This window comes from Bombus flavifrons, chromosome 8 (assembly GCF_040668555.2).
Source record: "Bombus flavifrons isolate JBK064 chromosome 8, iyBomFlav1_principal, whole genome shotgun sequence".
In the NCBI taxonomy this organism is placed as follows: domain Eukaryota; kingdom Metazoa; phylum Arthropoda; class Insecta; order Hymenoptera; family Apidae; genus Bombus; species Bombus flavifrons.
In genome coordinates, this window is record NC_138449.1 from 3,617,983 (window position 1) to 3,634,042 (window position 16,060).

The 16,060-nt window shown below is 33.7% G+C and overlaps 1 protein-coding gene and 1 long non-coding RNA gene across 7 annotated transcripts in view; one reads left to right on the forward strand and one right to left on the reverse strand.

The window, feature by feature from the left end:
* The window catches only part of LOC138182791 (protein eva-1), a 334,209-nt gene that overhangs the window by 42,242 nt on the left and 275,907 nt on the right, over positions 1–16,060 (reverse strand). The gene's annotated exons all lie outside the window — the stretch shown is intronic.
* LOC138182469 (uncharacterized) lies at positions 3,133–3,836 on the forward strand. The gene is made up of 3 exons (XR_011173802.1): positions 3,133–3,287; positions 3,572–3,725; positions 3,804–3,836. It is a non-coding gene; the product is annotated as an uncharacterized LOC138182469 (long non-coding RNA).

Sequence of the window (16,060 nt, forward strand, 5' to 3'; positions counted from 1 at the left end):
GAGAGCGAGAGAAAGTACTTTTAACAATATTAACCATTTTTTTATCTTTTTGAGCTTAAGAAGGTTCAGTTTCACCGTACTTAAATTAATTATCACCTTTTCCATTTATTTCTTTCTTTTCCTCTTCTTTCAGAACTTACACATATCACTACCTTGATAATGATAATTAATAATAATATTAAACAATTTCCAGAAATTTATTTGGTACATAGAAAATATAGATTTGTTATTTATTTCGTCCTATTTTAGCCTACACAACATAATCCACAATACTTTAATGAGAATATTAAGCAATTTCTTCAAATTCTTAACTTTAAAATGCTCCAAACTCATCACTGTACCGAATCTAGTTACTTAACCCCAATCTATATTTTTTTGCCGAGAGAGAAATTTAAATCAATATTTTCTCCCAATTCTCTCTCAAAAAATGGGATATTTTTCTAGGATTCTTTTTTAAAAACAAAATCTTTTTCAAAAGCAAAAAGACTACAGATATATCTCCAGTCAGAGTATTTCACATGTGCTAAAAATTTTTACGGGATTACAAATGGTCGGTCGAAACTATTTTAATCGAAATAATGGTCCGTTGCATTTGCGTGGAAAGAGTTGCAACGTGAACGTTCAAGCTGGTCGCATTGCCAATGCAGATCCGAACACCCTTCGCATGCCTGTTGGCGTACATACGTTCCTAATTTCACAAAATGTCGTCAGGTTATGCATAGTACAATTTCGGATCGCTAGATCTGCATACCGACCGTTTATCATTGTTATTGGAGATCACGAAGCCGTCTGCTTGTGCCTTCATTCGAGACATCACCAGCATTTGCGTTGGTTTTCCCAATTAATTTTCCCACCGCGAACCCAAGAGAACTTCTTGCTTTAAAGCGAATATCATACAATTACATACTCGTTTTGGTTTCAAATGTGGGAACTCGTTTAGAACGTTCGAAATGGAAATTTCTGGTTACATCAGTCGAAACGGTATGTAATATGGATACAAATGAAATTATGGTGATGTGGAGTTCAACTACACGAAAGGATATTCTTAAGATATTGTAATATGAAATTTTTGTTTAAGGTTTATATAATAAAGCTCCTTAGAAGCAATGCTAAAACCAATAAATTGGAAAATGTAAAGAAAAATAACAATCTCAAGTATTATTTTCTACAATTTATTTTTTAATTTTTTATACCATACGTTCGTAATAAACAAATCTGTGAAAAATAGGTCACTTGCTGTTTTACATATTAAATTCTAATTTTGTATCTAGTTTATGAAATTCAGAACTTTTGTTAGTTGTTACGGCGCACCAATTTCATTAATATTACTTAAAATTAATTGTAATTCTACGAATTACACTAAAAACAATGCACCTTACATAATTTAATGGACGAATATAATTTAATGTAATATCAATTACTAAAGTTTCTATCGAATTGTTTAGTTCAAAACTTTCCAGCATACATATAGTTTTGCATTATGATTATTATAAAAACTACTAATAGTACCATTATAAATGGTATTAATAAAAAGATGTATACGTTTAGTCTAATAAATCATAAATATACAAGTAACACCTATTAAAACTACTAAAAGTTTAAATAGTTACTATTGTAAAGCTAATGGAAATATTAAAGTTCTATTGGTGTCGTTGAAAAAAGTAAATTCTTTCCTGAAAAATACTTTTTGTTTCATGTCGATCCGTCTTTCCGTTGTTGAAATATCATCGTTTGAAGAGGACCGATTTTTTTTAATAATTCCCTATCGGTGTCTATCTCGCACGCTCGGACGTCTCACTTGTACCGTAATCACAACCTCGTCAATAGCGTGCTGATCATTGATAGACAGCGTCTGGATTCTTTTTACTCTTACTACTACTAAGCGTACGCATTTCCTGGGAAAAATGTAGATCGGACCGTTGCAGGCTGTCATTTTTAATAGCTGTACGTTTTTACTTACGTCTATCATACGTTATATCTTCAGAACCAATTGAGATATGGATTTAAAACAAAATGCATTGTTAAGGGCACACAAGAGTCTTCATAGTCAAGAGACTATCTTCTCAATAGATAATACTAAAAAACTTCGTAATTATTTTTTCGTTTTATTTAATTATTTTATGTGTATTGTTTATAAAATATTGTTATATTGTGTGGTTTACTTTATTTGACCAACGAGTTGAACTTATTTGATATACCTGACAAATCTTTACCGTAACTTTTGTATAATTTATATATACTGTTTCCTTTAAAACTACTATAACAAAAATTACAAAAATATATCATTAAAGCATAATTTTCTTTTCCCCATACTTATTTCTTTATTCCTGTCGTTTGTATTGTATATGTCATAACAATTCGTTTCGTACTTGATAAATTAACGAGATTTAATAAAGAAATTATTATAAATATCGTGTGCAAATTTAATAAAAAAACTTTTCATTTTCTCCTCTATTGTATTATGAGGCCAAATATTGATTTAATTTTTATAAAATAGGAGCGATCATTACATAAGAAAACAAATTAATAATTCATAAAATGATTACTAAAGACATGTATTATAATTTGTTTAAAAAACATGCTTACAATTTCAATAAATTTTTTTTATTTTTTCACAGTAATAAGTAATCGCAAGAAACTGCTGTTATGATTGTCAAAAAAGGCAGAAAGAAAAGAAAAGATACACAAAGAGCAAAACAATGAGCACGGACATCACTACCGAAAATTTCCACAAAATCCCAGTGGGACACATCCGACACGTCGCGTCGGTCAGAGGCTTCCGCCGCTGCTGTTTCCGGCTGGTTTTTACCAAAGCCCATTCTATCAGCCACATTCAACGCGTAAAATCTAAAATCGTTTTACGACAGCGTGCATCGACCACGAAACAATGTCACGTTCCTACTTCCTTCTCGAGTTTCTCTGTCATTGGCAATAAGAGCTGCGCAAGAGCAAAACTAAATGGGCCAATACAAAAACACTTAAACCGGAATGAAATTTCACGAGCATAACAGCATGATGTTCTTTTTTTTTAATGTTCATGCAGTTAACTCGGTATGTTTTATATATTTAAATTGCAATATAAACATTTTTGCAGAAGTTTTTTGTTCACAAGAGTAAAAAAATTGGCTGCGCTCCTTTTTATAAATTTTGTATTACGTTGCATTTTTTAGTTTATTCAGAAGATTTATTGAAGGTACCTTTTAGTTTGTTCAGCAATCTTATTGGAAGAGCTTTTGTTGAAGCTTCTTGTGGATCAAATATTTCCTCATAACTTCCTTTCTTAGTGGGTAAGTTCTATCAATTATTTTTATGTAAGCTTGCTGAATCATAAAACATGTAACATTATGTAAGCTTACAATCATAAAACAATTTCTTATTGTTAATGAAATAACTTTTTAAATGAGTTACGTTAGTAAGTTTGATTTTTAAGAATAAAACAAATAAAAAATGAGTTTAAAATATAACTACTCTAGAATTCACTCTTAACCACGAATCTATCAATCTTAGCAAATTAAATGAAAATAACCTCGAGACTTTCGCAAACATTCTGGATATAATTTTCTTCGTGCAGGGATTTTTTGCTAATTAAGGAAAAAAACAAAGAAAGCAAAGCTTTCTCAATAACCGCGGCGATACTTGGTCGAGAAATAAATTAACGTTTGCACGGCGGATTTACATGGAAAAACGACAAGACGACAGGATTTCCAGCCTGCGGACGCACCAAGGTAAATAAAGTGGAGTGTTACACACCAGAATAAGGTAAACTTGTCGCCCAGAAGAAATTGATTAATGGAAAGTCGTAGTGTATGTATGGAAAGGCGAGCGAGAAAGGAGAAACTTGAACTTTAAAACCAACTAACTATTAATTACGGGGGCTACACGAGGAAGTTTGGCCGAAGGAGACCGATGGACGCTGTTCAAGAGGAGAAAGCGACGAGAGAGAGATGCTGAAGAGGAGAAAATTCCTCGGGGACAAAGAACAAGACCGGGGAATTGCTTTTCTGTTCGCAGACTTGTTTGACTCCTCCAGTGAATTACAGCATAGTTTGGAATCTGATTGTGAGAATTTTGATTGATACTGTAATGCTATAATGTGGTTGTTTTGGAACGTGATGCATGAATTTGAAGAAACAAATAAATTTCTTAATAATAACTTATGTTTAGCAATAATTTCATGCAATAAATATTATGAATTGTAATATTATAATAAGATTTCAATATTTTTATTAATGTGTAATTAGTGAATGATATGGTGAGTGTAATTGATTGAGTGTGGAAATTAGTACGCAATTTAGCGTAATTCCATAATTTCTCATCGATCTAAATCTCGACCATGAATAGCGGAAACGAAAAAATGAACGGAAATAACTCAATAAAGGTTTTTAACGTTTTTGTCGATGTGAAGTGTGCTTTTCGAACAGTCGGTATATAGCATTGGAGTATATACTCACACAAAACGCAGTAAAATAGCACAAGAGCTATACAATACGTTGGAGTGGAAGTGCTTAGATTTGTAACACGCGAATTCAAACTTTGACAGTGAATAACTTAGATAGTTATAACCGTACGTCACACATGAATATCATAAATCGACTGATTTCCATCGCGACCTGTGATTTCGATTCATAGCTTCACTAGTTTAGGGAGTTCTGCCCGAGCAGCCGAGCTGAGAAGACGTGAAGCAGCGGTGGTACAGTGCGTCATAAAAGTGCGGAAAGTGACTAAAATAAATACACGAACGGCTACGCCCATAGCTAAATGTTGGAAACCTGCGTTTTCCATTAAGAAGACTATAAAGAAAAACAAAATGAAAGTTATACCAATAAAGATAATTAATAAAGACGAACAATATTATATAAACAAAACAACAGACACAACAAAGCCAAATCAATAAATAAATCAAGATCAGGACTGCTCAGATACAACTGAAGTGGAAATGAAAACGAACAAAGAAACAACACAACAGGATGGAAGCTGGAAGGTGGCAACCTATAATAAAAAAAGAAAAATTATAGGTAATATAGAATCAGAAAAGCAGCGATGGCTGCAAGAATTACCATTAAGAAATTCCTTCAGCTCGCTAACGGAAGAAATAGACGATGACCCAACAAGCAAAATCACAACTCAACCAACACACATTACAAAACCACCACCAATATTTGTCGAGGCGCAAATAATAGACCCGCTTATTGATAGATTAAACAACATAGCTGGGAAGGAAAATTACACAATGAAACAAGTAAAACTGGAACAGGTAAAAATCCAAACAAACTCCCCAGAAAGCTATAGAAAAGTAATAAACGAACTTAAGGAGAAAAATGCCATATACCACACGTACCAGCTCAAAACAGAAAGGAGCTACAAAGCAGTCATAAGAGGACTACATCCAAAAACCAACTTAGAAAAATTAAGTGAGGAACTAAAAAAAATAGGACACATAATAAGAAAAATCAATAATATGACCAGGTATGACACCAAACAACCACTACCATTATTCCTAATTGAACTAGAACCGGGAACTAACAATAAAGCAATATACGAAATCAAAAAAATCCTAAACACTATAGTAACAGTGGAACCACCACGCTACAAAAAAGAAATACCTTAATGCATGCGGTGCCAACAATAAACTATTTTATACACACACAAAACTATTGCAATAGAAGCCCAGTATGTGTTAAATGTGCAAAAAACCATTTAACAAAACACTGCCCATACACAGGAAAAATTGAGGAAGTTAGATGTTACAATTGTAACGGAAACCACCCAGCCAGCTATAAAGGATGTGAAATCGGGAAACAACTACAACGTAAACTGTTTCCACCACTTCGCAATAGATCAGTTGATAACTACCAACAACAACAAAATACAACGGAAAACAAAGCAACATTGAAAACTCAAAATGAAATAAAATCTACAATCAGAAACACAGACATCCAAGTAAACCGAAGTTACGCGCAAGTAACACAAAATATCAGACAAGAAACGCCCATTAACAATCAGGGTCAAACCAACAACACCGAGGACACTACAGAAATCAAAGAACTACTAAAACAATCAATTAAAAATACTGATATACTTACAAAAATGATAATCGAACAAAACTCAACCCTCAGCCAGCAAACGGAACAAATAACACTTATGCTACAACTACTCACAAACATGCTGAGCAAAAAATAAGAAATAAAAATGGACACGCTTCAAATAACAGCCTGGAACTCTAACGGCCTACAACAAAGGGCCCTAGAAACCAAAACATACCTGTACAGTAACAACATAGATATACTACTCGTATCAGAAACGCACTTCACTACAAAAAGCTATTTAAAAATTCCGTACTACACCATTTATGACACCAAGCATCCCTCAGGAAAAGCACACGGAGGGACCGCAGTAATAATAAAAAGCGACATTAAACATCACCTACACAGCCAAGTCAGTAAGGAACATATACAAGCAACCACCGTTACAGTACAAACTAGCAGCAACCATTTTCAGTTGTCAGCAGTATACGTACCGTCGAGAAACAAAATTACACCTCAAAAGTGGGAAGAGTACCTTCAACAATTAGGTGATAAGTTTATCGCAGCGGGAGACTACAATGCAAAGCACACAATACGGGGATCAAGAATCATTACACCTCGAGGTAGAACCTTGGAAAAATACATTAGAAACAATAACCTCAATATACTATCCACAGGAAGACCGACATACTGGCCGACAGACCTGAGCAAAACACCTGACCTACTTGATTTTGCAGTTACAAAGGGACTAAACGCAAATAAACTAAATATAGCACCCAGCCTCGAGCTTAGCTCCGACCATACACCCATAATAATTACATATAGAAAAAAACCAAAACTTCAAAACAATCCAGAGACATTAAGCAACAAAACAACCAATTGGCAAACATTTAAAGAAATAATTGAGAGCAAAATCAACTGCAACATCCCATTGAAAACACCTGAACACATCGAACAAGCAGTAACAACACTTACAGAAACTATTCAGGAAGCAGCATGGGCAACCACCATACCTGAATCAACAAATAGACAAACAAAAATCATTCCGCCAGACATCCTCGAAAAAATCAGAGAAAAAAGAAAAGCGAAAGCAAAATGGCAAAAACATAGAACAAAAGGAAACAAAAAACACCTAAACAAACTTGCAAAAGAAATAAAAAACAAAATAAAAGAACACAACAACGAGTTCACAAAATTCATAGAGTCACGAGAACACAAACTACTCCCTATGGAAAACAATAAAAAAAATAAAGAAGCCAATAAAACAAGTCCCAGCAATCAGAAAAGCAGATAACACATGGGCAAGAAGCAATGAAGAACAAGCGGAAGAATTTGCCAACCACCTAAGCAACACATTCACACCCCATAATATCAATAACAGCAACCTCAATTGTCATACCAACGAGGATGCAGTAACCACTAGTACCTCAACCGACAAACACTACATCATACCTAAAACAACAGAACAAGAAATTAGAAACATAATCGAAAAAACAAAAAACAATAAAGCACCAGGAATCGACCTAATCAATGGTAAAATTCTAAAAAACCTACCTCCAAAAGCGGTACGACTAATCACAATAATTTACAATGCAATATTAAGAATACAATACTATCCCAAACTATGGAAACTAGCACAGATCAAAATGCTACCTAAGCCAGGCAAAGACCCACACCAAACAGCATCATACAGACCAATTTCACTACTTCCTGTACTATCCAAAATACTAGAAAAAATAATTTACGCCCGCTTAAAACAAATAACAGATAAGGAAAAACTGATACCAGATCACCAATTTGGATTCAGAAACAAACACTCTACGATAGAGCAAATGCACAGACTCACTAACGAAGTAATAACAGCACTAGAAAGCAAAGAATACTGTACAGCACTCTTTATGGACATAGAGAAGGCATTCGATAAAATAAACCAGGAAAGCCTTCTACAAACAATCAGGAAACAATTTCCGAAACAAATATACCATTTATTAAAATCGTACTTAAGCAGCAGAACCTTTATAGTAAAAATTAAAGATTCATGCTCTGAAGTTAAATATATCAAGGCAGGGGTTCCGCAAGGAAGCGTCCTAGGACCAATGCTATACACATTATACACGGCCAACATACCAACAACCACCAATAACAAAATATTGACATTTGCGGATGACACAGCTGTACTAGTCAGGCACACGAACCCTGTAACAGCAGTCACATTACTACAAGAACATATCACAAAAATAGAAAAGTGGCTTCAAGATAAACAAATTAAAGCAAACCCCGATAAATGCAACCACATTACATTCACACTGCGAAAACAGATACCACCAAACATTACACTAAACGGCACGCAAATAACACAAACAAGGCAAGTCAAATACCTAGGACTCCACCTAGATACACGATTTACATGGAAACAACATATTAAATCAATAATATACAAAATACAGACAGCAAGGAGACAAATGCAATGGTTAACAAGTCGAAAATCCAAACTAAGCATAGAAAACAAACTAAAAATATACAAAACAATTATAAAACCAGTCTGGACGTGCGGAATACCACTATGGGGAACAGCAGCAATGTGCCATATAAACAAAATAGAGTTAATCCAAGCTAAAATCCTCAGAACAATAGTAAACGCACCATGGTACGTCAGAAACGAAGATATACGGAAAGACCTTGGAATACCAGCGGTCAAGGAGGAGATTAGCAGATACGCAAGAAGGTACAGAGAAAGAGTAGCAACGCACCCGAATCGGCTAGCAGCGGAAACGATCAACACATCAAACATAGAAAGAAGACTAAAAAGGAAACACCCAACAGATCTCACAAAGGACACAACCTAACAAACACGAAGATGGTACCCCGCTGGGGGTAACCACCCACATGCTATATTATTACAACAGCAAGATATAACATTTTACCCAATGTCCTACTGGACAAATTGTACAATTCAAATAAATAAATAGAAAAAAAAGAAACTCGTTTAGAAAAGCTATTGCGTTCGTAAAGTAAAATTGTAAATTGAAAATACAAAACATTTTTTTTCAGAACAGAATACCATTTTTATATAATATTTATTTTATTTAATATACAGTGTGAAGCATTAATTTAAAGAAGAAGTATTTAGAACCCAAAGAAAATTTTTTTTAATTGAAATATACTTATTATACATTACTAGAGAAGGATTTGGAATCACATTTCTAATTGCATCTATATTGAATAATTTGCTAATCTTATTATTAATTAGAAATGAATGCCACGACAAAGCTGTTTATCGAAAAATTTTTTAAAATATCAAAATAGCAAATTAATACTTCTCCGAATTTTTTAATTCGAAAGAACTTTTAATCAGTAGAGTATACTTTAATAATGAGTACAGAATATCTTCTTCTATTTCATAATTTACTAATATCTAGTATAATAACAATAACTACAAAGTTCATTTTAAATATCAATCACACTGTTTACAGTGTACAAGTTGTCATTTTATCATCAACGAAAAGTCATAATTAACAAAAAGCCGCAAGCACAACGTTGATTAAAATGTGTACTCGTATAACAGGGACTTGATTCGCCAATTAATTCATCGAAATTCGTCGTTGAATTCGGTTAGAGAGGGATATCGTTTTCAACGATGCAATTAAGCTTCCAATTGTACTCAATTTACATGACTTCATTAGTGGCTGAAGGAACAATATGATATTGTGTAGCCAGTTTCGTATTGATGGTCTATGGCACTAGTCAACCACAGAAAAATTTCGTATCTTCCCTTTTCGAGAGAAATCACAACCCGAAAACGATTATGAGTCGGTGCTCTGGGTTAATTCGAGAAATAAGCGGAGGCCATCCTCTCGAGCTGCATTTTTAAGATCTGGCGAAGTGCCAAGCTTATGTGCCGGAGCGGAACAAAAACACTTTTTTCCAGCCGTAGAATTCCTGCCTTCTGCGAAGAAACAGAAGAAGATGGCTAAAAAGTATACAGAAAAGGGCAAAGACGAAAAATTGGCTGGTTAGCCTCTAAATGCAAGAAGATAGTGTTACAGAATATTAAATTGAAATGCAATTCGAAATGCGGTATTGCTGAGATTAAATTGGCCCGGAATATGACTAAATGCTCGAGAAACATTTTTATCATTTTAAATGCTTGCAATGGTAATTGTTAAAGTGTGGATATTTATGTTAATTCATGTTTTTATTTAGTCGTGCAAAAACTAAATTAATAATCTTTTAATAAATTTTGGAATTTTATTATCTTTTCTCATTATTTTTTGCTTCTTAATGTATGAAGTTGGTCTTTAAATATTATAAACTTCAAATGTATATTTTTTATATTTTTTTCTCTAATGTATTTATAAATTTTCTAGATAATCTATTTCTAGGCTACATTTCACATTTTGATATTTTACTCATTAAAGGTTAGTCATTTTAATTTTTGATTACATGAAAATATGTTTAAAAGAGTATAGAAAATTGTTTTAATTACGAAAAATGTTTGTAATTACTGATCTTTTTTTTACAATTTCACAAATCTTTCTCTAATTAGATTTCCGACTCTCTCATGATATCCATTCCCGTGATTTTATTACGATGTTTCCCAAATTCGAATATTTCGAAACACATTTGACTGTTTCGTGTCGTTTATTCAATTAGGAACTAAGGTAATTATGCGATATGGAACTGTTTGTAGAACTTGGTTGCTTCGAATTGGTTAGGTAGAACGAAATGGATTCATGTATGAGTCGAAATAGCTATTTAGTTATACAGATGGTTAGAGAAAAGCGAATGCAATTTTTATCGGTTGTAGAATATAATAATAAGAGAAGAATAATCTTCCTTATTACCTAATTGATAGAAAATAATTGGTAACATTACTGGAAAATTATATACTATGAACAATATAATGAATAATCCTTAAAAGAATTTTAATCGAAATTTAGATTTAAATGATTGCAAAAATAAAGAATGAACCTTTTTAACGTATTTATAACGTAATATCTCACAATTTTCATACTATGTATGTGTAAATGGATCACAGATTATTTTTTTCGTTTTATACTATTAAATTTATTATAAATATCTATTCTTCGTCGTATATTTGTTAATCAAACTTGAATAATAATATATTTACATATGACATATGTGGAGGATGGTTGTGTGGTTTGTTATTTAAATGACGCGATAAATTGAAGTTGAAACCATCAAGTATGTTTTAAAATAATTAATAAATAGTACAGACAATATTCGCTAAGACGCTCGTACTACGGACTCGCTAAAGACAGTGTGTAAGCCGCTAATAAGATCGCTGATAACTCGTTGGTAACTGAACTGCTTACGATCGCGTCTGTTTAATTTATACTGGTCGGGGGAGAGCCGGAAAATTCAAATTCGTCTTCGTTTGACAGTTGCACGTAGCGATGACATTGTTTTACCCGGAGTTTATTTATTATCACATTATGTGTATCCTAACGATATTCCGATATCATATTATGATACTCCGAGGTAAAACAACAACATGATTTGAATTGTCCTCTAGCTCATTCGCCGCTACACATGTTACTAAAATAATATTTCATCTTTCCAATTTATTTCATCGAAAAGTGAAGCATTTCATTTATATTTTTTTACCGTCATAGAATAACAAAATACACACAAAATATATTAACAATTTTGATTAACAGCAAGTAATTTCATATAATATATTAAATGAAGAAAAATATGACCGAAAATCGTAATTGAATCGCATACATCAAGCTTTTTGTTTCAAACGTTGCAATGTAATTTAATTATATAATAACTCAATATGAGAATTAGTTTCAGAAGACTCATTATTAAAATTTCAATAGAACCAACAATTTTTGCGAAGGAATCCTTTAGGAAGAAATTCATCAAGTTTAAATTACGTTGTCTGACCGTATATATACTGTGCCTTACCTACTTATTTTCGTCAATAACACTATAATTTTATTAATAATATTTTAACGCATTAAATTTGCCGAAGCATAGACAAAATTTTTAAGATAATACTTGATTTATAAAATGATTATTTAATAGCATAAAAAGATGAAAACAAAGAAAGAGCGATCAAAATTACACAAATAGTGCATGGATAAATTTATGTTAATAGCAGGTGCTTGAAAGTTTACATTGCGCTTTCCACTGTATTTTTTAACAAAATACACACAAGAGGACCATTTTCTTGATGCAGTCTATGGGAAAGCTTTTACTAAATCGTTTCAGACGAACTAAATAAATTAGTACAAAGGCAATAGATTTTTTTTCTATTTATTTATTTGAATTGTACAATTTGTCCAGTAGGACATTGGGTAAAATGTTATATCTTGCTGTTGTAATAATATAGCATGTGGGTGGTTACCCCCAGCAGGGTACCATCTTCGTGTTTGTTAGGTTGTGTCCTTTGTGAGATCTGTTGGGTGTTTCCTTTTTAGTCTTCTTTCTATGTTTGATGTGTTGATCGTTTCCGCTGCTAGCCGATTCGGGTGCGTTGCTACTCTTTCTCTGTACCTTCTTGCGTATCTGCTAATCTCCTCCTTGACCGCTGGTATTCCAAGGTCTTTCCGTATATCTTCGTTTCTGACGTACCATGGTGCGTTTACTATTGTTCTGAGGATTTTAGCTTGGATTAACTCTATTTTGTTTATATGGCACATTGCTGCTGTTCCCCATAGTGGTATTCCGCACGTCCAGACTGGTTTTATAATTGTTTTGTATATTTTTAGTTTGTTTTCTATGCTTAGTTTGGATTTTCGACTTGTTAACCATTGCATTTGTCTCCTTGCTGTCTGTATTTTGTATATTATTGATTTAATATGTTGTTTCCATGTAAATCGTGTATCTAGGTGGAGTCCTAGGTATTTGACTTGCCTTGTTTGTGTTATTTGCGTGCCGTTTAGTGTAATGTTTGGTGGTATCTGTTTTCGCAGTGTGAATGTAATGTGGTTGCATTTATCGGGGTTTGCTTTAATTTGTTTATCTTGAAGCCACTTTTCTATTTTTGTGATATGTTCTTGTAGTAATGTGACTGCTGTTACAGGGTTCGTGTGCCTGACTAGTACAGCTGTGTCATCCGCAAATGTCAATATTTTGTTATTGGTGGTTGTTGGTATGTTGGCCGTGTATAATGTGTATAGCATTGGTCCTAGGACGCTTCCTTGCGGAACCCCTGCCTTGATATATTTAACTTCAGAGCATGAATCTTTAATTTTTACTATAAAGGTTCTGCTGCTTAAGTACGATTTTAATAAATGGTATATTTGTTTCGGAAATTGTTTCCTGATTGTTTGTAGAAGGCTTTCCTGGTTTATTTTATCGAATGCCTTCTCTATGTCCATAAAGAGTGCTGTACAGTATTCTTTGCTTTCTAGTGCTGTTATTACTTCGTTAGTGAGTCTGTGCATTTGCTCTATCGTAGAGTGTTTGTTTCTGAATCCAAATTGGTGATCTGGTATCAGTTTTTCCTTATCTGTTATTTGTTTTAAGCGGGCGTAAATTATTTTTTCTAGTATTTTGGATAGTACAGGAAGTAGTGAAATTGGTCTGTATGATGCTGTTTGGTGTGGGTCTTTGCCTGGCTTAGGTAGCATTTTGATCTGTGCTAGTTTCCATAGTTTGGGATAGTATTGTATTCTTAATATTGCATTGTAAATTATTGTGATTAGTCGTACCGCTTTTGGAGGTAGGTTTTTTAGAATTTTACCATTGATTAGGTCGATTCCTGGTGCTTTATTGTTTTTTGTTTTTTCGATTATGTTTCTAATTTCTTGTTCTGTTGTTTTAGGTATGATGTAGTGTTTGTCGGTTGAGGTACTAGTGGTTACTGCATCCTCGTTGGTATGACAATTGAGGTTGCTGTTATTGATATTATGGGGTGTGAATGTGTTGCTTAGGTGGTTGGCAAATTCTTCCGCTTGTTCTTCATTGCTTCTTGCCCATGTGTTATCTGCTTTTCTGATTGCTGGGACTTGTTTTATTGGCTTCTTTATTTTTTTTATTGTTTTCCATAGGGAGTAGTTTGTGTTCTCGTGACTCTATGAATTTTGTGAACTCGTTGTTGTGTTCTTTTATTTTGTTTTTTATTTCTTTTGCAAGTTTGTTTAGGTGTTTTTTGTTTCCTTTTGTTCTATGTTTTTGCCATTTTGCTTTCGCTTTTCTTTTTTCTCTGATTTTTTCGAGGATGTCTGGCGGAATGATTTTTGTTTGTCTATTTGTTGATTCAGGTATGGTGGTTGCCCATGCTGCTTCCTGAATAGTTTCTGTAAGTGTTGTTACTGCTTGTTCGATGTGTTCAGGTGTTTTCAATGGGATGTTGCAGTTGATTTTGCTCTCAATTATTTCTTTAAATGTTTGCCAATTGGTTGTTTTGTTGCTTAATGTCTCTGGATTGTTTTGAAGTTTTGGTTTTTTTCTATATGTAATTATTATGGGTGTATGGTCGGAGCTAAGCTCGAGGCTGGGTGCTATATTTAGTTTATTTGCGTTTAGTCCCTTTGTAACTGCAAAATCAAGTAGGTCAGGTGTTTTGCTCAGGTCTGTCGGCCAGTATGTCGGTCTTCCTGTGGATAGTATATTGAGGTTATTGTTTCTAATGTATTTTTCCAAGGTTCTACCTCGAGGTGTAATGATTCTTGATCCCCGTATTGTGTGCTTTGCATTGTAGTCTCCCGCTGCGATAAACTTATCACCTAATTGTTGAAGGTACTCTTCCCACTTTTGAGGTGTAATTTTGTTTCTCGACGGTACGTATACTGCTGACAACTGAAAATGGTTGCTGCTAGTTTGTACTGTAACGGTGGTTGCTTGTATATGTTCCTTACTGACTTGGCTGTGTAGGTGATGTTTAATGTCGCTTTTTATTATTACTGCGGTCCCTCCGTGTGCTTTTCCTGAGGGATGCTTGGTGTCATAAATGGTGTAGTACGGAATTTTTAAATAGCTTTTTGTAGTGAAGTGCGTTTCTGATACGAGTAGTATATCTATGTTGTTACTGTACAGGTATGTTTTGGTTTCTAGGGCCCTTTGTTGTAGGCCGTTAGAGTTCCAGGCTGTTATTTGAAGCGTGTCCATTTTTATTTCTTATTTTTTGCTCAGCATGTTTGTGAGTAGTTGTAGCATAAGTGTTATTTGTTCCGTTTGCTGGCTGAGGGTTGAGTTTTGTTCGATTATCATTTTTGTAAGTATATCAGTATTTTTAATTGATTGTTTTAGTAGTTCTTTGATTTCTGTAGTGTCCTCGGTGTTGTTGGTTTGACCCTGATTGTTAATGGGCGTTTCTTGTCTGATATTTTGTGTTACTTGCGCGTAACTTCGGTTTACTTGGATGTCTGTGTTTCTGATTGTAGATTTTATTTCATTTTGAGTTTTCAATGTTGCTTTGTTTTCCGTTGTATTTTGTTGTTGTTGGTAGTTATCAACTGATCTATTGCGAAGTGGTGGAAACAGTTTACGTTGTAGTTGTTTCCCGATTTCACATCCTTTATAGCTGGCTGGGTGGTTTCCGTTACAATTGTAACATCTAACTTCCTCAATTTTTCCTGTGTATGGGCAGTGTTTTGTTAAATGGTTTTTTGCACATTTAACACATACTGGGCTTCTATTGCAATAGTTTTGTGTGTGTATAAAATAGTTTATTGTTGGCACCGCATGCATTAAGGTATTTCTTTTTTGTAGCGTGGTGGTTCCACTGTTACTATAGTGTTTAGGATTTTTTTGATTTCGTATATTGCTTTATTGTTAGTTCCCGGTTCTAGTTCAATTAGGAATAATGGTAGTGGTTGTTTGGTGTCATACCTGGTCATATTATTGATTTTTCTTATTATGTGTCCTATTTTTTTTAGTTCCTCACTTAATTTTTCTAAGTTGGTTTTTGGATGTAGTCCTCTTATGACTGCTTTGTAGCTCCTTTCTGTTTTGAGCTGGTACGTGTGGTATATGGCATTTTTCTCCTTAAGTTCGTTTATTACTTTTCTATAGCTTTCTGGGGAGTTTGTTTGGATTTTTACCTGTTCCAGTTTTACTTG